The sequence below is a fragment of the Diabrotica virgifera genome, chromosome 10 (genome assembly GCF_917563875.1).
Source record: "Diabrotica virgifera virgifera chromosome 10, PGI_DIABVI_V3a".
Classification (NCBI taxonomy): domain Eukaryota; kingdom Metazoa; phylum Arthropoda; class Insecta; order Coleoptera; family Chrysomelidae; genus Diabrotica; species Diabrotica virgifera.
In genome coordinates, this window is record NC_065452.1 from 132,075,434 (window position 1) to 132,101,482 (window position 26,049).

General features: G+C 33.2%; 1 protein-coding gene across 6 annotated transcripts in view; it reads right to left on the reverse strand.

The window, feature by feature from the left end:
• The window catches only part of LOC114335105 (latrophilin Cirl), an 826,147-nt gene extending 800,960 nt beyond the window's left edge, over positions 1-25,187 (reverse strand). For all 6 annotated transcript variants that reach the window (XR_007701173.1, XM_050663557.1, XM_050663553.1 and 3 more), the window contains exon 1: positions 24,988-25,187. The gene's annotated coding sequence lies outside the window, so the exon portion shown is untranslated. The remainder of the gene's footprint in view (positions 1-24,987) is intronic.
• Positions 25,188-26,049: the final 862 nt, after the last annotated feature.

Here is a 26,049-nt window from a genome sequence, read left to right on the forward strand (position 1 = left end):
GAAAACACAAAGTCTCATGGGTTTCTCCAGACCAAAAAACAGAGTCACAAATAGACCACATATTAATATCGAAAAGAAGACAATCAAGTATAATGGATGTGAGAAGCTACAGGGGTGCATGCGGAGATTCAGACCATTTCCTGGTGGTAGCAAAGCTGAGACAAAAGATGAAAGTAATGAGAAGGCAGAAAGAGAGGAATAAGAGGTGGAATATCGAAAAATTGAATGAAGCAAAAGAGATACAAAAGTATGGAGATGAAATAGGTAAAATAATTGCCGCACTGAATAAGGCTAGAGATGATATCGAAGAAATATGGGGGGATATTAAAAAAGCAATTAACCACACGGCGGAAACTACACTAGGGACGAAGCAAATCACAAAAAAGAAGGACTGGTTCAATACAGAATGTAAAGAATCAGTTGAAGAAAAAGTAAAAGCACGAAATCAGTGGATACGGACACATAAAATTGAACATAGAGACATATACGAACAAAAACGAAAGGAAAGCAAAAAAATAATAAGACAACATAAGAGAAAATTCATGGAACGTCAGTTAGAGGAAATTGAGGCGGAAAGTAAGACTCAGAACATCAAGAAATTCTACACAAAAATCAGAGAACAGAATAGAGGTTTCAAACCAAAAGTAAGTGGAGTTAAAAATAAACAAGGGCAAATAGTAACACAAGATCAACCATATATGGAAGTCTGGATGGAACACTTCAAGGAGTTATTGGCAGAAAATCAAACAGAAGAGATTACAGAAATTGAGGAAGAGTGGGAAAATAATGGAACGAATGAGCCAACACTCGAAGAAGTAATCGAAATAATTAAAAATAACAAAAACAGAAGAGCACCCGGGAAAGATAACATAAACAGCGAACTCATAAAATTAGGAGGAGAACCGTTGCATAGGGAAATACACAAACTGATAGTAAACATCTGGAAAGAAGAGAAAATGCCAAAAGAATGGCAAACAGGGCAAATAATAACGATACATAAAAAGGGAAACCAACAAGAATGTCAAAATTACAGGGGAATAACATTACTGAGTACAGTATATAAGGTGTTGTCAACCATAATACAAAGAAGATTACAGGAAGCAACAGACAATAAGATATGGCAATATCAATGTGGATTCAGGAAAGGAAAATCCACAATAGATGCGATATACATACTAAAACAAATAATGGAGAAGGCGAACGAATCTAACATAAACTTAGAAATACTTTTCCTAGATTTTAGACAAGCTTTTGATTCCATCAAACGAAAGCAACTATTGGAAATACTAAAAACGCTACAGGTACCTCTTAAATTAAGAAAACTTATAAAAATGACGATGAGTCATACCAGAGTGAGTGTGAAAACGCAAATAGAGGAAACTGAAGAGTTCGAAACAAACAAAGGAGTGAGGCAGGGTGATAGTTTGTCCACAACATTATTCAACATGGCAATAGAATATATTACCAGAAAAATGAACAAAGGAACACCCAGAAATAGAGGAGGTCAAATTGTAGCATATGCCGATGACGTCGTGATAATGGCAAAGAGAAGAGATATATTAACGCAAATGGTAGAGGAACTCATTCAAGAAGGAAAAACAGTGGGTTTGAGTATTAACGAAAACAAAACAAAAATGTTAAGATTAGGAAAAAACCTACCAATAGTGAGGTCAAAGTGGGAAGATATAAATTTGAAAAAGTAAGTAAATATAAGTATCTAGGAGTCATGCTGTCAAATGATGGAACAAGAGAAAACGAAATAAAAGAGAAATCATTGGCAATAAATAGAGCATTCCAAGCCAACAAAAAAATGATAAAAAGCAAGATATTAACAAAAACAACTAAATTAAGGCTCTATGAAACATTAATTAGACCGACATTAATGTATGGAGCAGAAGTGATGACAATGACCAAGACAGACGAAGAAAATTTGAGAAGAACTGAGAGAAAAATAATTCGGGCAATATTAGGACCAATAAAAACAGCAGAAGGTGAATACAGGAGTCGAAGAAATAATGAAATAAATGAGGAATTGAAGGGGCAAGATATAGTCAGGAGAATAAAGAGACAAAGATTGAGATGGCTTGGGCATGTATGGAGAGCAGGAGAAGAGGCGATAATAAACATAGTAACAAAGTGGTCTCCGGCCGGTAGGAGACGAAGAGGAAGACCGAGGTCCAAATGGCTGGAAGAGGTGAAGCGAGATCTAGGGGACATGGGAATTAGAAATGCAGAAGAAAGAGCAAGAGACAGAAGGAGCTGGAACCGGATATGTAATGCAGTCTAAGAAAAGAAGAATGGAGGACTGATCCACCTCGAAAACATGGATCTAGAGAGCCTGTGAAGGCGGCGCTACCCCCACGGGGGTGTTTTAGCCACTATATATATATATATATATATATATATATATATATATATATATATATATATATATATATATATATATATATAAGATTATGGTATTCTTGACTGTATATTCAAGAATCACTGCTTGATATATATATATATATATATATATATATATATATATATAGTGATTTTTTGAATATATATTTGTACAAATATATATATATATATATATATATATATATAATTAATTATTTTAATTGCTACTCATGAAACCAAAACCAAATTTAATAAAACTTTAAAATAAAAAATATTCTCAGGGCTAATTGATTTTAATGTATCACCTTTAGTTTGTGGCTTCTAGTATTTCTCGTTGCTTACTTTATCCAGGACAAAACAGGGAAAATAAACATACTTAAAATCATATAAATTGTATCACTATTATTTATCCATATACTATACCATAAATAGAAGATTCAAAAAGTATGCTAAAATTTAATCTGTTGTAAAAATTTCTTATATAATAAAAAAACTTTTATTCTACTATCTCCTTTTTTTGAACCAAAATTCATTCAAATGATTCGGAAGACTGTTCTTATTAATATATATTTATAAAAAAAACCAAAATTTAATTTTCACTTTTTAAATAGATTACTTATATCTTCTATGAAGTTATGAATGAATAAATTATGCTGTAAAACTGATAAGTTGACAAAAACAAATATGGTATGTAATATAAAACAACTCTCACTTTTCACAAATAATCTGACTAACCTTTTCTATCTTCTTTACTTCTTCTCATGGATTGTGTTGTCCTCGGTTCTCCCACAACGTGCTCCTCTGATGCTGCGACTATCCTTCTCCTTCAAACTGTTTCACAAACAAAAACAGCACTCACTCGAACTCTATCCTCAATTAAATCTCTGACTCGATACAAACAATACCAATCTTTATAATTTGAAGATTTCTTCTCCCAGCTCGATATCTCGCGCAAGTTGATATAAACCGGCTACTCGTTCCAGACAGAAACTGGAATCCATTCGGACACAAGGAGTTTGTACTTCTAGACTTGATCACGATTTCGTCTCAAACACGAATCTGCTTCCACGGCCACCAAATTAACCACTTTACACAAAAATACTACTTTCGAACTGGACTGGTTACTTCCGATCTCAATTACACAGCGAAAAATTTTTTTCTCATCAATCCGAAAATCAACCACTCTATTCTCCCTCCATCAGTCTCCTCGCCAATCACAAGCATTCTCCATACATCATATCCCTACTTTTTTTCTTAAAAACAAATAGTATTGTATATATACAAATTTTGTCTTGTCAATTTCCAGGAGATATTAAAATTAAATTTTACTTACATTTTAGAAAAGCCCTCTATTCTAAACTAAACAAAATTGTTTACAATCGTTTCTTTCTACGAAACCATTTAGAAACATGGTCTATTGTCAATTCCAAAGCGGCACATTGGGCAGATTGCAATTGCGCGCAGCGGTCAGGGTTCTCAACAGGGTGTCTAAGTTTTATTTACTTCTTATTCGTTTTGAACGGAAATTTTGCTAATTTAAAAAAATTAATTAATTAAAAAATTAATATATTATATATTATACAGTACAGTGGCGTAACAAACTCCGTCGGGGCCCTCCCGCAGAATTGGAAATGGGGCCCCCTTTAAAAAATTACTAAATGCGACATGTGTAACAAATACCTATAATTATGTGTTACAGACCAGTAAATCAACGTAAAATATGACGATACCGTGTAATTTTCAGTGTCACCACCGAAGTGGTCAACTTAAGACTTTTCGAGTTATTTATGAGTAAAAATGTTTATTGTTCAACAAAGAAACCACGTTTTTAGTCGATGTTTCGCAAATAGTTCAAAGAGTAAGTATTCGATCGAAAAGAATATTGTTAACAAAAATGAAGTCTATCGACTCAGTAAAAGAAAAGTTGTAGCTCTTGAAAAGTTTTTCTTATTCGTCAAATACCAAATCGAATATTTCAACGTGAAATAACCAAAAAATGAAATACTTTTCAGGGAAACTCAGAACTTTTTTAAAGTGTTTAAAATAAGCTTTATTTTTTACAAAAGTTTGTAGCATCAAAACTAAGCCAGTTACGCTAAAAATACAGTTAATCCCATTTTTTGGTAAAAAAAATTTGTGAAAATCTCCCCCTATTTAGCACCCCAAATGAAACTAATCATTATCGCCTTACAAATTACCTAATTTTTTTATATGACCTGTAAGTTTCACCGGTTCAAAGTGCTTATTTTTAAAAAGGTTCTAGTTAAAGGGCTTGAACGAGTCACTAATCACGAGTATATGCAAATTTTAAACAGCGATATCTTAACCAATTTTTGTCTTACAGAAAAACAAAAAAAATCCAAAATATTTATAAAAGCATGACCTACATTTCTTTACTCTTTGAGATTTTTCGTATCACTAATACTTTTTAAGTTATTTCGAAAAAAGAACCAGTCAAACTTACAGATCATATAAACAATAAATATTTAAAATAAATGGTAAAGCGTTATAATAAATTTTATTTGGGGTGCGAAATAGGGGCAGATTTTGACGATTTTTTTTTAACAAAAAGGGGCCAACTTTATTTTGAGCGCAATTCGTATAGTTTTGATGCTAGAAACTTATAAAAAAATAAAAATAAAGCTTTTTTGAAACATTTAAAAAAAAGTTTTAATTAGTTTTCCCCGAAAATTGCTTCATGTTTTGGTTATTTCAGGTTGAAATATTCGATTTGGAATTGGGCGAATAAGAATAATTTTTCATGAGTTTCAACTGTGCTTTTATTGTGTCGATAGACTTCATGAATAAGTACACCATTTTTTATATCTTATAAGCTACATTTTTGCTACAAATATTTCTTCGATGTCTAATATTTAATTCGATAAATACTTTTTTTTGAGTTATTTACGAAAAACCCGTCTGAAAACATTGTTTTTTGTTGTTGAAAAATAAACATTTTCACTCGCAAATGACTTGAACAGTATTAACATAGAAAAAGAAACTCTATAGAACAAAAGTTGCTTATAATTAGTCAATTTATACATTTCCGGGATTATTTTAAACGTATGTTTTTCACCCCAAGGAGGGGTGTCACCCCCGAAGTAAAAGCAACCAACGGCATAAATCCAACTTTGAAGTGGAGTGTAACTAGAACCTAAATCCAAATTGTCAAGCAAATACGTCCGTCGCGACGCTGATAATTTCACTCCAAAACTCTCATTTACTGAGCATTGGTGTAATCATGCATTGTTTATGACGACTTACATTTTTCATCTTTATTGGTATAGAATAAAATAGAACAAAGATTACTAAATGGTTACATAAGTATTATTCTATGAGATGAACAACTTTCTTCGTGCACTATCTACTATCAGCGAATATATCTACAATTTTATTAATTCGGATGGACAACTTCATTTTCAATACTGCACTTCTTAAAAAATGTATGTATGCAAATAATATAACAACACATTTTTACATATATTAGATAACAAGATGGCGCACTTGACATATTGGGGCCCCCCGTAAGCTTCATCCTGCAAGGCGCCTCTGTTACGCCTCTGGATAATCGTATCGAAATACTAAAACGTAGGTAAAGATTAAAGAGAGAACCCATTTCTAGATTTAGAAATATTGTTCTAAAATTAGGCAAATTGCAATTCTCAAATCTTTGAATAGTCACGTACAAAGCATTATAGTTTATTGTCGCCACCCATAAAAGTTAGTGAGACCGGAAAATATTTTTCTAGATGAGATGATTCACTTGCCGAATATGCCTATTTAGAAATTTACGTTTTTAAATTTAAACCCACAAAGTAAAATCATATACCTATAACAGATTTTTACATAATATCAGACGACAAGATGGGGCCCCTGCTCGATCGGGGCCCCCCCGCAAGCTTTACGCTGCGGGGGCCTCTGTTACGCCCCTGATACAGTACAATTTTCAAAGGAGGAAGACCTAACCCTTCGGTCCAAACCTAACATTCGGGTATTAGAGTGTAGAGTACCCCAGGAGGTATTTGACCGCTGCGCGCAATCACAATATACCGGGCACATTAACTTTCTAAAACTACCGTTTTCTAGTTCATTGTTTTGAAATGTATTAATCCGTTCGTAGAAACTTTACCACTAGACTTTGACTCTTCCACGAAACATTGCTTACGGCTAAATTATTTTATTTAGAAATTTTGGTCATATACAGGGCGATGAAAATTTACGATCTCGTGGTCTTTGACACAAAATTAATTCTCTTAACTCTCCCCATAAAATAATTTACCAGTATATAAATTGTAAATTATGATTCGGGAGTGCTCCTAGTAGCATTTAATGTGTCTTGGTTTTGTTTATTTCTACTGTATCTTGATTGTAAATTTAGTATAGCACTATAACTCTCTTCCATCTTGAACGGTTGTGCATGATAGTTGAGTCAGTGGGTAGCCCCATTGTTCTTGAATCTGACAATATGTTATCTCTCCATCGCATTCGTGAACGTCCTAAGACCTTCTGCCTGTCGGAGCTTCCTTCCAGATTAACTTGGCAAGGCGGTTATTAGGGAGTCTATGAACATGGACATCTTAGACGTTGGAATTTAATCTCTTTGACTACATTGCTAGTCTTATACATCTGTTTAGCCTAGACATTTGTTCTCATTTGGTATTAGTTAGTATTGGGATCGTGATAGGGTCCAACGATCCTTCTAAGGATTTTCCTCCAAAACATTTGAATTTTATTTCCATTGCTTTTGTCAGCGTCCACGGCTCACATCCATACATTAGTATCGGACTCGTCACTCCTTACTCGGTCTCTCAGCGTGTTTCTTGTAATTCTTATGAGTATTCTCATTTCTGGTGTTTCCATGATTCTGTTTCGGTTGTGCCGGGTCTTGTTTCTGATGCGTACGTAAATATCAAGAAACGGACTATTCGTATAGACCATTTCGTGAGCTGGAGTCGTAAGCTTGCTTAAAATCAATAAAGAACATAATGCAAATCTAGATTTTGTTCACAACTGTTGTTTTATAATAATTTTAGAAAAAAAACTTAGGTCTGTTGTTGATCTTCTCTGTCTGAAACCAGCCTGATACTATTTTTTTTATTTCGTAGGTTTTTCTATTGATCCTGATCTTTTTCTTTAAAAGAAAGCAATGGTTTTGAAAACAATTAATATTGATGAACTCATACACTTATAACTATTTTTAATGTAGTTATTTTATTTAATAATTTAGTTACTGAAGTTATACAGTGCTAGTCAAAAGTCCGTACCCCCCCTCGTATCTTTTGAACGGTTATACCTATAATAGTGAAATTTGGAGGGAGGAAATAAACGGACGTAAGCTTCTTAACTAGTTATGACAGGTGACGTAATAGTGACAGATGACGTTACAGAGCCACTGTGACCGATAATTTTAAATAGGACCTTATGGCAAGTGATACCTCGTTTGAAAGGTATTTAAAATACCTATTCAGTAATACTAATTTTGTTAGGTTTAGGTTGATTTTGATTTTGGTGAATAAATTAAATAAATATAATGTAGTTTCGAATTTAATTAATAAAAATTCAAATGTCCGCCTATGGATTTTTTGTCAAAAAAGTTGACGTTTTTTAATTCTCTAGTAGTTTTTACGTAACGTCAACCTGTTTGACAAGTAATCATAGGCGGAATTTTGAATTTTTATTAATTAAAAGCGAAACTACAATTTTATATTTATTTCATTTATTCATCAAAATTAGCTTAAACTCAAACAAAATTAGTATGACTGAATAGGTATTTTCAATACCTTTCAAACGAGGTATCACTTGACATAAGGTCCCATTTAAAATTTTCTGTCACAGTGGCTCTGTAACGTCATCTGTCACTATTACGTCACCTGTCATGACTAGTTAAGAAGCTTACATCCGTTTATTTCTTCCCTCCAAATTTCACTATTATAGGTATAACCGTTCAAAAGATACGAGGGGGGGTACGGACTTTTGACTAGCACTGTATATGGATTTGTCACAATTATTGTACTTTACTGAAGCCAATGTACAAATTTGTATACAAAACAACTTCTGTCATAAGAAAGTGGAAAAAAAGTAAACAATTCACAGAAAATCGATAGTCGTTAAGGTAAAGATGTCTAAACAAAAGAAAAAGAAATTGTTTGATAGATAAATAAATTATTGTTAAGCACGTAACAAGAAAAACAGCGGACGTTGGTAGTTAGTTAAGTAGACAAGTACGGCCTAATTTGAGTCCTAGGATTTACTATCCATATAATGGAAACAAACTATAAATGTATTTTATATAAGCTATACGCTCCTGTCCTAACAAACATAACAAATCTATATTATAAACAGCAAGCACACATACGCATTAACGAATACACATCAGAAGAGTTCGAAATTAAAAGAGTAGTGCGACAGGGGTGTGTATTGTCACCACTACTATTCAATGCATACTCTGAAGAAATTATGAAAAGAGCTCTTGAGGGAGAAACAGCAGGAATAAAGGTAAATGGAACGCCAATTAACAACATTAGATATGCGGACGATACTATCATAATAGCAGACAACCTTAAAAACCTCCAAAAGATAATGAACAAGATAGTTGAGTATGGAGAAGAATATGGATTATCAATACACATCAAGAAAACTAAATTTATGAGGATATCAAAAACCCAAAATAATGATGAAAGCCTGACAATTAAAGGTAAAACTTTAGAACAAGTAGAAAACTACAACTATCTTATCACAATAATTAATCACACAAACGATTACTCCAAAGAAATCAAAGTTCGAATAGAGAAAGCAAGAACAAACTTCAATAAAATAAGAAAGGTACTTTGTGCAAGAGAACTGAAATTAGACTTGAGAGTTAGGCTGGCAAGGTGTTATATTTTCTTGACTCTGCTTTACGGGATAGAAGCATGGACACTTAACGCATCGACTACTAAAAAGTTGGGAGCATTTGAACTGTGGGTATATAGAAGAATCCTGAAGATATCATGGACCGAGCATATAACAAACAACGAAGTCATGAGAAGAGTCAACAAAAGACTGGAAATATTGGAAACCATCAAGACACGAAAGCTGCAGTACCTGGGGCATGTTATGCGTAGTGAGAGATACAACATATTTCAGCTGATTATACAGGGAAAAATCCAGGGCAAGAGAAGTGTAGGAAGGAGACGAATCTCGTGGATGCGTAACTTGAGTGAATGGTACGGATGCACATCAACCGAACTATTCAGAGCAGCAGCATCTAAGATCAGAATAGCCATGATGATTGACAATCTCCGTCGCGGAGATGGCACGTGTAGAAGAAGATACGCTCCTGAGGAAGCTGAAGGTGTTTTCAGTTGAAGATCCTTTTTGTGTGGGGGATCTTCTCATTCTGGGTTTGGTTTTACACTAAAACTGGTGTTAGTTCCTGGTGTGACTTCACTGTTTCCACTACTTTTCCCTCCATTCGTCTCTCTCTTTGTTTGTCCTTCCTATTTTTCTAATTTCCATACTCTTTAAGTCTTCTTCAACTTGTTGTCTCCATCTCAGTTTATGTCTACCTCTGGTTCTTTTACATGGTGGTATCCACGCTATAACTGTTAACGGATTGCCCTTCTCTCTTCTCATTATGTGTCCATAACATCTAATTCTATGTGATTTTATTGATCTAGCTTTGTTTTACTGACTCATCCATTCTTGTACTTCGTTGATTCATCTGCCCTTCTCTCTTCTCATTATGTGTCCATAACATCTAATTCTATGTGATTTTATTGATCTAGCTTTGTTTTACTGACTCATCCATTCTTGTACTTCGTTGATTCATCCATTGTCTTGCATCCTCTTCGTCTTCCTTTGTTGGTCTCAATATTTTTCTCATAATCTTTCTCTCAAAAACTTTCAGTTGCTCTTCTTCTCTTGCTGTTAATGTATTGCTCTAACTAAAGCATACAACACTATTGGTCTTATGGTCGTTTTGTAGATTTTCATTGTTGTGTTTTGGTCTTCTTCTTATCTCTATACATATTTTTAATTCTGTAGAACGCTTTATTACACTTTTATTTCTTCTGTTGACTAATACTCTCAAATATTTGAAATTTCAACGACTTCGAAGCTGTATACTTCTATTGTCAGTTCTGTCATTTGTGTCTTCTTTTTCTTCCTCACGCTTATGTATTTTTTTTCTGTCATTTACTTCCAGTCCTCTCAGTTTGGCTTCGTTTTCTATTTCTGGAAGGTTTTATTTAAAGCCGTTTTATCTGTACTTACTATGGTTATATCGCCCTCATATCCCATTATTTGTACTGTATTCTTGTTTATAGTTCCTGCGTTTGACAGCTTTTCCATTGTATTGTCTAGTGATAGAATAAATAGTACCGTTGAGAGCGTATATCCTTGTCTCAGTCCATTTATAGGGTAGATTTAAAAATTAATTTGTAGGCCTCGATAATAAGTATATAAAGGCTAAAAACGAGCGTTTTGTAGTTTTCTTTAAGACTATAATCAAAATACAAGCGGCTGAGCAATTTATGTAATGAAGAGTTTCATATTATCTGTAAAGGTGAAGCTTTTTGGCTATTTTACGCAAATCTTAGAGTAATAGCTGTATTAAATGTTTTATTAGACATTCAATAATGATATAGAATTAAAGCTGAGCAAAATTTCAGTTAATTCTGTTAAAAACTCGTTCCAGTGATTGCAGCGAGGCTTAAAACCGAACAGAACCATAATTTGAGCGTTATTTTTCGAAGGAGAAGAACACGACCTTTTTTAATAACTTGGCCACCTTTGTCTTCAAAATTGGAAACACCTGTAGGTGATCCGGGCTGGTTTAAAATGAACAACAAAATATCAAAAGGACCGGGTGGTCCAAAAGACCGGATTTTTTGCTGTAATTTTTATTAATTGCCCCGCACCGACTTAAATACAGACAAAACTATAGGTTGCAGCGCAAGCCTGTCAAAATAATCACATATAGTAGACAAATTAAGCCCTAACAGGTCATTTTATTTACCGGGTCACACCAAGCCATCTCTTGGGTGCGAGAGACACAAATGACTTCACAAAAAATATTTCAGAGTTACCTACTAATGAACCCAGTTATTAATGCGTAAATATGTGTACAAAGAAGACCTTGAGGCACACAGTAACATTCACAAAAAACGCTCAGGACTGCATCTACCTTTGTTTCAAGGCTTTCATAATATGTTTTTTGTTACTTGTTATTTAAAATGCAACTGTTAATTTTTTGTAATGTCGCACTTTGTCGTTCATAATCTTTAAAAAAATGAAATTTTATTAAATTTATTACACAGAAGGAAGGAAAATTTATTCTTTTACGTTTATTACACATTTGTACTGATATACAAAACAAAAATAAACAACTTATGCTTACAGTCTTTTTAACATAGCTATTCTCTCCAAACTAGACTCCGACACAAGAGGGATACAATGGACGTTAACTACACGCCTAAGCGATCTAGAATACGCCGACGATATCTGCCTATTAGGACAAAAATGTTCCAAGATGTGGCTGGCCAATTGGAAACACTTTCCACTGAAGCCAATAAAAAAAGTTTGAAAATCAATATTAGTAAAACCAAGTCCATGAGAATAAATGCAAGGAACAACAAGGCTATTTACTATCGATAACTAGTACATTCTTTCACGGTTTTTGCTGTAAATTTCAAAGAACCGCTTGGATTGACATGAAATTTGGCATACGCATAGCTAACATGTCAAAGAAAAAAAGTGATATGGTGCCGATGTGTACTTTTGCCATGGGGGTAAGTTTCACCCCATCTCGGGGGTGAAAAAATATAGGTATATCCAAGATAAGTCCCGAAATGGATAAACTGACTAATTTTAAGCAACTTTTGTTCTATAGAGGTTTTTCACCAAATCAATACTTTTCGAGTTATTTGCGAGTGAATATAACCACGTTTTTAGACGGTTTTTCGCAAAACGAAAGTATTTTGTCGAAAAAAATATTCTTAGCAAAACTATAGCCTATAAAAAAGTGAAAAAACGGTGTATATATTAGGTCTCTATACCTAGCAAAAGCAGAGTTATAGCTAATGAAAAATAGGTTCATATTCGAAAAATTCCAAGTAGAATAATTCAATGTGAAATATCCAAATAATGAAGCATTCTTGAGAAAAATACATTTCAACTTTTTTAAAGTGTTTAATTTTTTTCTGTTTTTATAAAAAAAATTCTAGCATCAAATGTAAGCAATTTACGCTCAAAATAAAGTTGGTCCCTTTTGTTTTAGCAAAAAAAATCAGGAAGATCACCCCCCAATTAGCAACTTAAATGAAATTAATCGTTACCGCTTCACAAGTTACTTTACTTATGTTGTGTTTATATGATCTGTAAGGCTACGGCTCCACGGGCTGGAAATTGACGCTAGCAGTAGCCGCAAAACGAACTTAAGGTTCCGCAGAACGGAATAGGAATAGCCGAACTGTACTGACTACAGGACTTGTGCGTAGTCGGTTCAGTTCGGCTATTCCTATTCCGTTCCGTGGAACCTTAAGTTCGTTTTGCGGCTACTGCTAGCGTCAATTTCCAGCCCGTGGAGTCGTAGCCTTAGTTTCATCGATTCAGAAAAAATTTGGTTCTAAAGTAAAATTTTTTAAAATTTTAATTTTGAAAAAATGCTTTTTTTTCAAAATAACTTAAAAATTGTTAGAGATAGCAAAAAACTTAAACAAATAAAAAAAGTCGGCTTTTCTTTTCTGAATATTTTGTATTACTTTGTTTTTCTGTAAGATAAAAATTGGTTAAGATTCGGTGTTTCGAAATTTGCATACACTCGTGATAAGTGACTCGTTCAAGTCCTTTTAACTGCAGCTCTTTCAAAAATAAGGACTTTGAATCGATGAAACTTACAGATCATATGATCAATACATACGCGAGTGAAAAACTTGTGAAGTGGTAACAATTAAGTTCATTTGAAATGGTAATTAAGCGGTGATTTTCCCGATTTCTTACCAAAAAAAGGGACCAACTTTATTTTGAGCGTAACTTGTTTACTTTTGATGCTAAATATTAAAAAAAACAAAAATAAGCATTTTTGAAACACTTTAAAAAAGTTTAAATGAGTTTTCCCTAAAAAAGTTTTTTGATTATGGCACGTTAAAATATTCGATTTGGAATTTGACGAATATGAATCTATTTTTCATTAACTATAACTCCAGTTCTACTAGGTATAGTGACCTAATGTATACACCATGTTTTTCACTTTTACGTGCTATATTTTTGATGAGAATTTTTTTTCGACCAAATACTTACTTTTTGCGTTATTTGCGAAAAACCGTCTGAAAACGTGGTTACTTTGTAGAAAAATTAACATATTCACTCGCAAACAACTCGAAAAGTATTAACTTGGTGAAAAAATTTTATAGAACAAAAGTTGCTGAGAATTAGTCATTTTATCCATTTTCGGACTTAATTCGAACATATATCTTTCACCCCCAAAAGAGGGTGAAACTCACCCCTAGGGCAAAAGCACACATCGGCACAATATCACGTTTTTCTTTGACTTGTTAGCTATGTGTATGCCAAATTTCATATCAATCCAAGGTCCAAGCGGCTCTTTAAAATTTAGAGGTTTTGCAATATTTTACCTTTAAAGAACGTACTAAACATGCAGATTGGAAATGTGGAAAACTTTATGTATTTTGGAAGTGTCATAACAGAAAACGGATGTACATAAAACGATATTCGTATAAAAATACGAAAAGCTCAACAAGCATTCAGCATGCTCAACAAAGATCCGAATATTCCAGTCAAATGTCATGTATGTACTACTCTACGGATGTGAAACCTGGAAAGTGACAAAAACCCTTTCAGACAAACTGCAAGTCTTTGTTAACAAATGTCTACGAAGAATTGTCCGTATGTTCTGGCCAAACATCATCAGAAACGAAGATCTGCTACACCTGACCCAACAAAAGAGGGTAGTAAAATGAAATAAAGTCCAGAAAGTGGGGGTGGATAGGTCACACACCCCGAAAAAATAGTTCCAGTATTGCAAAAACTGCCCTAGAGTGGAATCCCCAAGGAAAAAGAAAAAGAGGTCGCCAAGCACAAACTTGGAGAAGATCCATCATGGACGAGAAAGAGGTCAAGGAAAATAAAAATAGAAGTAGGTTTAAAACAAGGTTGCATACTGCTCTTTAATATATGCCTTAATAACAACATATTGGTAAAAACAATGGAAAGAAAAAATCGCTTGGAATTACCTTCAGAATAAGAAACTGGCATATATGCAATATGCAGCTTTCACACACAATAGACGACATGAAGAACATTATAAGGAAGCCAGAGGAAAAGTCAGCTGAAGTTGGCCATAACATCAACATTAATAAGACAGTAGAGATTAGAGTAGGAATAAGTGAACATGCAAACTATACATAGGCAGTATAATTAGTGCAAAAGATGGAGTTCAGGAAGACATTAAACATATAATAGGAAAGGCACAAGCACAACAGGCCTTTGGGATGCTCTTAAACATATGGAGATCAACATACATTAGCCAGGACACTGAAATAAGAATATTTAATAGTAATGTCAAATCAGTACTACTTATGGGAATGAGACATAGACAATGACAGAAGGAAATGCAAGAAAAATCCAAGTTTTGTAAATAGATGCGTATGAAAAATTATGAGGAAAAATAGCCCAACACCATAACAAATGAAAAACTGTGGAGGATAACTAAACAAGAATCAATCAGAACAACAATAAAGAGAAAAAGATGGAAAAGGTTGGATCACACGTTGAGGAAAGAAAATGCAGACATAACAAAACATAAAAGAAGCACTCAAATGAAATACAATAGGACAAAGAAGCAGAGGACGACCGACCAAAACATGGAGAAACACGATTGGAGATGACTACAAAAGCATGAAGAAAGCCTGGAGCGAGATAGTAGCCATTGCCAGAAATAAACAGGAATGGAGAAACTTCGTGTATGCCCTATGCTCCTTCACGGAGTAACAGAATTGAATAATATATTCCGGGTCCGCCACTGGTAGTTAACGTCACTTTGACTTGAAATGTGTATTTAAACGACGTAAAAATTCAAAAAATCGGCTTGTAGATATGTAAGGGTGTAAACTATTCAATGACCGCAACCGTACATTAAAAACAACTCTGACAGTACTAAAAACGTCACCAAATGGAAAAAAGAAAGCATTAAGAAGAAAAATTTGCAACAATGTCTACAAAGCTCTTAAAGCAGGGGTCGGCAACCTGCGGCCCGCGGGCCGCATGCGGCCCTTTGCAACTTTTTGTGCGGCCCGCCAAAGCACTAATACAATTTTAGGAAAAATCAACAAATTTATGAAAAATAATAAATTAAAGACAGAAACACAACAGACGATTAAGGACAGAAGTTGAATGGACCGAAATTCACCAGAATATAAGAAACTTAATAAGGCAATAAGAAAAAGAATAAGACAAGACATCAGGGACAACAACACCGAACAAATCGAAAATATTATAGAGAAAAACAAGAGTTTGAAAGTGTTAAAAACTCTAAATAAGTAGTAAAGACCGACAACAAATACACCAGATAAAAGATAAAAATGGAATCACTAAAACGACAAAAATAAGATAATAAAAAATATTGTTGAAGATTACTATTTATACAGAATTGTATCTACTCATTCAGCGTAGCAAAACCAGAAAACTACGGTATGGAAGTATTAAATGTAGGATCTGAAATACTACCAAAATCACTAACGAGGAAGTTATAAAAGATGTCTTAAAACAGAGATGAAAAATGAATATACAGAGTGAGTTTTATGTATGGAACGCCTCAATTATCTTAGAAACGGCTTGCACGATTTTTATAAATTTTGATGTGTAAAGGTCTTGTGATACGGCCGATATTATGGTGGTATTTACATTGTTGTCAGATCTTCCGTTTTTCTGAAAATCTAATGAACTTTCTTATTTCAAATGGGACACCCTGTATATTTTTTGCGTTTTGAAGTCCTTTAAAAGACCGATTATTTTTTATGTAATATTTCCTATACATAAATGCTGCAATTTCGGAGTTATTGCTACATTTATTTAACAAAAAATGTTCTTTAAAAGTCTTCTCTAAAGTTATAAACAATTTAATTCTGAAAACGACGAACGTTTTTGTACGTTTGAACGTTTTTGAGTTATAAACAATTTAATACTGAAAACAACGAAAATGATGATTTTCAATACTGAAAAACATAAATAAAAAACATTATTTTTGAAATCACGAAGAGCCTAAATTAAATTTGAAGCCTTCTTCTATCAGCTCCCCATAAGAATTTTTGGCATGTTTTATTTAAAAATATTATTTTTTAAGAAGAGTCTAAATGAATCGCTTATGAAAGAGCGGGCGATCATGGGGCATTAACAATTAAAAAACAATATTTTAAAATGAAATAAGCCCAAATAAAACTGCGTATAATAAGGTTTGAACTTGAATTTAGGTTGTAATATTACAATAGTAATATTTTTTACTTGGGATTTTGAGCCTTGATAACCGTCATTTTTCGTTTTTTTAGTATAAAATTGTTTATAACTATTAAAAAACGACTTTAGCGAAAAATTACAAGGGACCTTTTTTATTTAAAATCATCCAAAGAACCTAAAATAATGTCTGGTCGGGCCGAGAAAATCGATTTTTATAACTTGTTTTAAATTTTTTGTTAAATAAATATAGCAACAACGACGAAATTTGGCGTTTAGGTATAGGGAATATTATGTGTCCCATTTCAAATAAGAAAGTTCATTGGATTTTCAGAAAAACGGAAGATCCGAAAACAATGTAAATACCACCATAATATCGGCCGTTTGGCGTTTAGGTATAGGGAATATTATGTGTCCCATTTCAAATAAGAAAGTTCATTGGATTTTCAGAAAAACGGAAGATCCGAAAACAATGTAAATACCACCATAATATCGGCCGTATCACAAGACCCTTACATACCAAAATTTATAAAAATCGCGCAAGCCGTTTCTAACATAATTGAGGCGTTACATACATAAAACTCACTCTGTATAGATTAAGAAAAACACTGGTCCATCGAATGAGCTATATTACGAGTATCTCTGAAAAAACATATACGAAAATAAGGACATATGAAGCAGGACGAAGGTGGAGGATGTAATTGGAAGAATTGCGCAAATGAAATGAAACTAGGTAGGACACGTGACGTGACAAAACAACGAAATGTGGACGAGAAACATTATACATCGGAGACCATACGAGCACAGCTTTAGTAGTGGAAGACCACAAAAACGATGGCTAGACGATATCAAATCACAAGTGGGGAGTAACTGGCACTAAATAACACAAAACAGAGAGAAGTGAAGAACTCATTGGAGTCCTTTGTCCAGGAGTGGATGCAAATAGACTGAAGAAGAAGACTATTTAAGTTACATTTGAATATGCGGCCCGCATAAAAGGTTTTATTTTGAACATGGCCCGCCATCCGAAAAAGGTTGCCGACCCCTGTCTTAAAGCATACATACATAGATACATACAACGATAATAAAGGTGGGTCAATATGGTTGGCATCATATTCCCATCGATAAAAAATTATAATTTACATTTTAATACGAATACACATTAAATCAATTAATTTTTTTGATATGATGTAGTAAAACTGCTGGCTAGTGGTGTTCTGACTACATAAAAGTCAATGAAAGTAGTAAAACCTTGTTACAGGCATACTGTTCAGCTCATTCAGAACGAAATTGAAATCTAACATGGGTGGATCATGTTTTATAGCCTGTGTTTTAGTGTCTCCGCAGTGTAAGTACATCCCCTGGCCAAGATTTCATTCTATCATTGCTTCGACACTGGTATACACCTGTTCTACAAGGCTTTGACCACCCACAACTTTGTTAAAATCCATTAACTCTGGTAGATGAATTTAGTGTAGGTTTTCGTTTTATTTAAATAAATATTCAATGCAGAATACATTGCGGCCGTTCTCTTACAAAACGAATTAAAAACTTTCACCAGCGGCTTTCATGTTATTTATTGTTTTAAGCGGTTTACATTTAGCAATAAAAGTGATTGCTGTTTTTGGTTTAGAAATACACTGCTTTTATTAATGTGTAGAATAGAATTTAGACAGGGACACACAATATCTCAACATAGTTTCAGAAGTTAAAAATTATTCTCATTTTCATAGTTGATTCTTTTATGAACAGCTTAATGGATTCCGTTAATTTTTTTTATTATTTTAGATTTTTCTTTGGCATTTATACACTTGGGCAAAGGTTTACTCAAACTTATTTTTTGTACTTATACCGGGTGGAAGAAAAGAAATGCTTTTCTTATGTTAGGTTTAAGACACCCTGTAGGGAGAACAAGGTACAAGTGTGAGTATACATTGAAATCGTATTGTAGTATTATGTGTTGTGAACATTTTGTTTTTTGAATGTCCCTAATATATTCACAAACAAAGAAAATAGACCGTTTTATTCTTTAACATGTGTTTTAATTGAAACAAAAGTTTGAAACACCCTTAAGAGAGGAAATGGTACAAAGGTGGTTATACATCAAAATTATGTTGTAGTCTCATATTTTGTGAACATTTTATTTTTTTAGTTTCTGTGATATCTTTAATAACTCCTCAATATGTCTCCTAAATAGGCAGGGTTGTTAATGTTCGTTTCAGAGTTGTGACTGCATAGCTTCACTGAAGATGCATGGGATGCTGAAATAGCTACATGGAGATAGTGGTCCAACTCTGAATCGAATAAAAACAAAAACTGCCTTTATTCTTTTTCATCTTTACTCAGATTTGAGTATTTAGAAACAGTCTTTCGGTCCTTTTCCTAGACGAAGAGAAGGTAAATGCGTGGCCAAAGTGTCCTCTATTTGCTTTCTCCTATTTTCGTCGTCTCTTGTGCTTATATATTGTAAAAGCCAGGGATACAGGATGCAGCCAGAAAGCAGTTTATTAACGAAAAGTCTTAGATTTAAAATATTGTTTATTATATTTTTATTTCAATTATTCTAATTGTTTAAAAAGTAGTAAACTTTGTATCTAGGGCTTTTCGTTGTTTTCCTCGTTTTGCGAGAGATGTCGCTAGATTGCGTTTCAAAAGGTGGAATCATTCTATGGCGATGGTTTCCCTTAAATAGGCATGGTTGTTAATGTTCGTTTCAGAGTTGTGACTGCATAGCTTCACTGAAGATGGCTTCACTACTCTGAATCGAATAAAAACAAAAAACTGCCTTTATTCCTCGTCAATATGTGTTTTGCTCCTCATGTGTTTTAACTGACGACATGCGATACGTGTGGAGGCCATGTCTTATCATAAACAAAGCTGAAATTATTTCCTATGTAAGTACGAAAGGAACAACGTGTTCAAAGAAAGAAAATATGTGAAATGTACCTCTCGCTATTTAAAGAGACTCTACGTAGACACCAAATCCGTACTTAGTTTCAAGGAAATTCCACCACAAAACATCACAGAGCCTCCATTAAACAATATCAGCGCTCTGTTGCGCTGTGCATATCGCTCACTTGGTCGTCAAATAACTTAAGGTGTCGACCAGAATTGTTAACGTTATGTGCCTTTCTGTTTTTAAAGTTTAGTTTTAGTTTTGTTTCAGTTAAAACACGTCATGTAAAATAACAAAACCGTCTATTTCCTTTGTTTCTAAAGATATCCGGGACATTCAAAAGTAAAATGTTCACAAAACACAAGACTACAATACGATTTCGATGTATACTCATACTTATATCTTGTCCTCCCTGTCCCTCCCTACAGGGTGCCTCAAACTTAACATAAGAAAAACATTTCTTTTCTTCCACCCGGTATAAGTTCAAAAAAGAAATTTGAGTAAACCTTTGCCCAACTGTGTAAATACCAAAAAAATCTAAAATACCTAATAAAAAAAATTTAGCGGAATCCGTTAATCTGTTCACGAAAAAATCAACTATGAAAATGCGAATAATTTTAGGTGATGCATAACTTTTGAAACTATGTGTAAAAAGCTCAGTGACTCAGCTGACAATCAGTCAATTTTGTTATCAGTATCTAGAATAGAAAAAAAATATGCTTTATTATCATTGAAAATTTTACAAATTTATGGACAAAGCTTACAAAGAGTCATAAATCGTCAGTATTAAAAAAATACAAGTTAATAAAGTAAAATAAAAATAATATAGTGCAAAATTTATATAAATTGCAAATTGCATGCATAATACAACGTTATGAACTAATAAGTTTAAGCTGCTGCATGCTGCATGTGACACCCAAATATAAATAAAAATACTACATATGTATTATGTAACTACATAAGGGTACCTACTGTAATTTCTTAGTTAATTAATTAAGAAACTCTTCTACTGAATAATATGGTCTTTCAGATAGATAGGCTTTAGACATTTTACGGAACTTGGGGAAAGATGTTGCAGATTTAAGTTGTGAAGGGAGATGGTTGTATGTATAGTTTTTTTTTCAGAATATAATATAGATTTCTTTACCAACTCAGTGGACGGGATCGGTAAATAGACATCAAAAGTTGACTTTCTGGTGGAGTAGTGATAATTAGGTCTTGCTGAAAATACATGCAATGTTTACAAATTATGCAAACTGTTTTTAAAATATATAAAGAAGGAAGTGTTAAAATTCCGTATTTTTGAAGTAGTTTCTGCAATGTGTTGTTCTTCTGAGGCCAAACAGATATCCGTAGTGCTCTTTTTTATAATTTAAAAATAACATCAGATTGGGCAGCTGTACTAGAACCCCAAAAAGAAGACCATATCGAAAATGAGACTAAATTGATTTCTTTCGACAGATATTATAGAATAGCAAGCTGGGCTAGCTTCTTACTTAAAAAATTGATATGAAGGGACCATCTAAGGTTGCTGTCTAAAAAAAATACCAAGAAATTTTACAGAATCAACGGTACTGATCTGGCTGTTATTAAGAAGCAACGGTTGAGGAGCTCCTTTATAGGATAATGCTACTGTTTTATCTACGTTAAAAGAAAGTACATTAAAGCCGGACCAGGTTTTTATTGTAAGTAGACCACAAGTTATGGTTGCATGAAAAGTTGCAATATTTGAGTTGCTCCAAGTGATACTGGTGTCACTTGGATATAAAGCTGTTAAATAAATAAATGTTACGCAATTTTTGCCTTTTTTACTATTCTCATGAAATCAATAACATTGATTACTTTCATTGATAGATAGGTCACTATGGAACTTACATTTTTAGAGCCTAAGCTTCAAAACCTATAACATGAAATTTGGATTCTGAGTTTTGACAACAAATAAAGGTATTTGAAATATACTTAAAAAACGCTGAATACTTTCACATTACAAACGATTTAAGACGTTTAAAACTACATACTTCTTTTCGATAGCTACGTTTTTCGAAATTACACAACTTCAGCTACAAATTCCACAAATTTATTGCCTTCTTCGTGAAAGCGTTTCCCGTTGAAATTGTAAGTACCTACCCTTATACTAATATTATATACCGTAGTGTTAATAAGACTAAAGTTAGGAGTAAGCAAAGAAAAAGTACAGACATTGCAAATTATAAGAGATGTGAATCCCAAAGTTTACAGCTCTTCATAGGTAGGTCCACACAAAACGTTATCTTGATAATGCAGGTATACATGATTATCTCAGCAAACATCTTGGTTGCCTCAACTTTATTAAGAACCTGGTTTGCAACATCCAATATAGGATATTCAGAGCACCAACAAATGGCGCTCCAAGAAAAAGGATTAACTTCAATATTGTCATGTTAGAACTAATAATGTCATGTTCATAATTTGTTTATTGTTGCTCTCCAATGAAGATATACTGCATAATTTTGGGTTTACCGATCTCTTATGACTTGCAACGCACTATTTATACAAAATTTCTAGATTAAAACATCACACAAACTTTCAAGCTCAAATTCTGTTGAACCCTATGCACAGAAAATTCTACCTGTGTATTAAGAAGTTCCGAAAATGGCTGGTTTAGTATAATAGCAAGCACTATTATATTAGTAGGGTAGGTTAATACGGTACGAAAAAAGTGCCTTCTTGAGATCATTGTATACTTTTTTCAAATCAAAACTATGATCAACGGGATTAAAAGAGAACTACTTTAAAACATGCTAAATAAAAAGTAAGTGAAAAATATACGAAACGATTAAATGAAGGGATGAAAAGTCTGACTTTTTAAGCATTTTGTAAAATTTCTGATCTACTCTAAAATATAAATATTAATAAAAAGGAAATTAAATAAAAATCAAAGAAACAGTGTAATAGAAACAAGTTAAATGTAATGGAAGTAAAAAATTCTGAGTAATCTGCAGTGATAATGAAATTTCAGTTATTACCTAATAAACAAAATAGTAAGAAATACTATAGAAAAAATCTAATAAGCGGAAAAAGGCACTATGTACAGACATAATGGAAAAAGTCTATAAATGACATAACATTATGAGCACTTGATGTATTAAACAAGTAAAGAGGGTGCAAACTTTACTAAAATTTTTTTTTGAGACATAGTAGTTAAATTTATGAATTTTAAGTACATACGTCCAAGAGAAAGGAGAATAGTAAACGTTTTTAACTCATTGAAGAAGTCAAGCAAGAAGTTCTTGGTGTCTCTATGGTTGTTTAATGTATTATTTGTATTATTTGTGAAGATTGAATAGGTTATGCTTATGATCACATTTTTCTATTTCCTTGTATCATTGTCTTTAACCTTTGTATTTTCCTTCTTATTTCATTGTTTACTTTTTGTATCTGTCTTTTTCTGAATCCACTTAGTATTTTCTTTAGTTTGTACTATTTCTATTCTTTCTATTATTATTTCGTATAGCTTTTCTGCTGCACATAATAGGGATATGCCTCTACAGTTCTGACAGTCTCTTGTTTCCTTTCTTTTGCACTAGAAATTATTGCAGTTGACCATTCTTTAGGCAATATGTTTTTGCTTTCATATTGGATTTAGAATGTATGTAAATGATCTTTTCTTTGATTCCCAGTTTTCCCAAGCTTTCCCAGTCTTTTTCTTCCCCATTGCTTCCTCTAGTTCTTCTACCTGTATAGCTTCTGTTTCCTACGTGTTTTCCTCTGATCCGCCAATTACGTTATTTTCATTTTCCTTTGCTTTTCCTTGCTCTCCGTTCAATAGTTGTTCGAAATGTTCTCTCCATCTTTCCATTATATCCTTGTCATCGGTTAATATTGTTTCGCTTTTGGTCATTAATTGTTTTAATTTAATTTCTTTGTTGCTTCATCGGGTTTTCAGTGTTCTGTAAAACAATTTTACATTATCTTTACTGTTTTCTTCCATTTTTTTTCCAAACTTTTCCTGGATTTTCTGTTTCCCATTTTTGACTATTTCTTTACCTTTTATTCTCTGTGTTCTGTATCTTGCATATTTTTGTTGCGTTTTGTCTTGTAGATATTCTTTCCACAATCCAAAAATAATTCTTTTCAATTATTTTGATATAATAAATGCTTAAAAATCGTTATTAGCACAGGTGCTTCACATATATATTACAGAACCATCTAGACAGGGATATAATCAAATAATTAATGCAGTAAAATTTTGGAAAATAACCTGCAAGAAACAAATAGGAAAAAATCGCACGAAATGATGCTTAGGTCCCATTCTAGAGCAGAAATAAAAACACTACAATTATAAATACTTAAACAAAATGTAAGTACAAGAAAAGCTAATAAAAAGAAATTGAATGAAACGGAAAACAAGTCAGGGAAAAGGATTTGTAGGAATAAGTAGAGTCCCAAAAAATGACCGAAAATGTATAATGAAAGAGAAAGGAGATAAATGGTAAAGTTTAAGACCAAACCACCTAAAGATGTTGATGTTACCGACGGCAAAGAATATTGATATATTTTTTTAATATTTAGAGATATTTCTTATTCTACTCAAAATGCAGATTTAGATAACGCAACAGTGAACAAGAAAAATATGACTAATATTTTAAAATAAAATATCCATAATGAATGACTAAGAGTTTATTTAATTAACAACATTACCATTCAAAGAGTTAGTTTAGTATCCAAAAAGCCAAAAATTCCTATTAAAAAGTGGACTCACGAAAATCATAGGTTTATCCCTGATCATATTACGACTGGTTAATAATAAAATCCATTCTTAATTAGCCCATTAGTTAAAAATATTATAATTAGCGGTTGTTTTTAACTATCTATCTAAATGTTATCTATCTCTCTAAACTGGTTATTGACTGGTGAACTCAACGATCGCGAAGAAAGGAATCGTCAAGAAAGAAGTTGACAATAAAATAATCTATCGATCTATAAACTATTAATATCAGTAAAAGATCAGTATTACCAGAGCATGATTTTTAGAAAACGAAGCCGCAGAGAATACCTATGCCCTGATGTTCGCAGATAGCTAACTGTAAATACAAGACCGTTCAATTCAAAACTCCCATCTGTAGATGTATCGTTAGTACCAAGTACCAGAATAAATTTTAACTACCGAAGAAGAATTACTGATCGGACCATGATAAATGATAATATTCGATTTTATTTCAATAAAACTTGATATTATTCCCTTTGCAAGTATGTAATTAATAAAAAGGAAGACTCACTCTTCTCCGCATAATTGTTATCCATCATCACAATAATCACTTAATAAAATCACTAGCACACATCGTAGAGAACTATCAATAACGGAACACACGCACAAGTGACACAAAAATCACTTTACACAACTAATTGAAGATCTACTGAAGAAACAACGAAGAAACGTTACAACCACACTTTTAGCCCGATCCACTGACTGAAAGGTGAAGAACAAGACCGAAACGTGTAGATGTAGTTGCCCATGGCCAGATGCTATGCATGGAGGCAGTGTTGCCGATGTTGAAGATTCTTCATCCGACGGGTAGTGGTATCGGACCGCATTGAGAAAGGGAGGGGTGGATTGCTCAATATACAAGTTGTACATTGTGCTGTTACACAAAACATTAATTAACAGGGAAGTAATAGATGGTATTTATTACTATGACGTATCTATCATAGTTTTCAACAATATTTGCAGTCAGTGAAACAATAAATAAAGAGAAACCAGGGGATATGTTTTATATAGATACTATGCTTTGTTTTTAAACCAGGAGGAGTAAACTAAAAAGACAGATCCAACTCAAGAAAGTCACTAGAAAAATCACCAAATACATCTTATTTTTTGTTTGGTTGATTATGTCAGCATTCGACGGTAATCCACAACTATTATATTATACTAATACGTCGCTAAAGAGTTCTAAAAACAACTGCTTTTTATAATATACAAACAGACTAAAAATTAAAGGAATAACGCAGAAAACACAAAAAATCGCCAATTAAACTTAATTAAGCTATGAAATGCCGTCTTCTTCTTCTTCTTTTTGTATAGACATGAATCTGTCTGTTTTTTCAATATGCCTCTAGTAAGTTGTCGTTCCATTGTTTTCGTGATCTTCCTACTGATCGTCTTCCTATTGGGGAACCGTCTATCGCTGTATATCTGAACTTCTAGCTCTGTCCCATAGAGTCTTACCACCGATTTTTCGAAGGGTTTTCATCTCTACTGTTTCGAGCAATCTTTTTGTCCTCTCTGTGTCGGGTCGTGTTTCTGCCGCGTATGTCATTATTGGTATGATGACTGTTTTGTA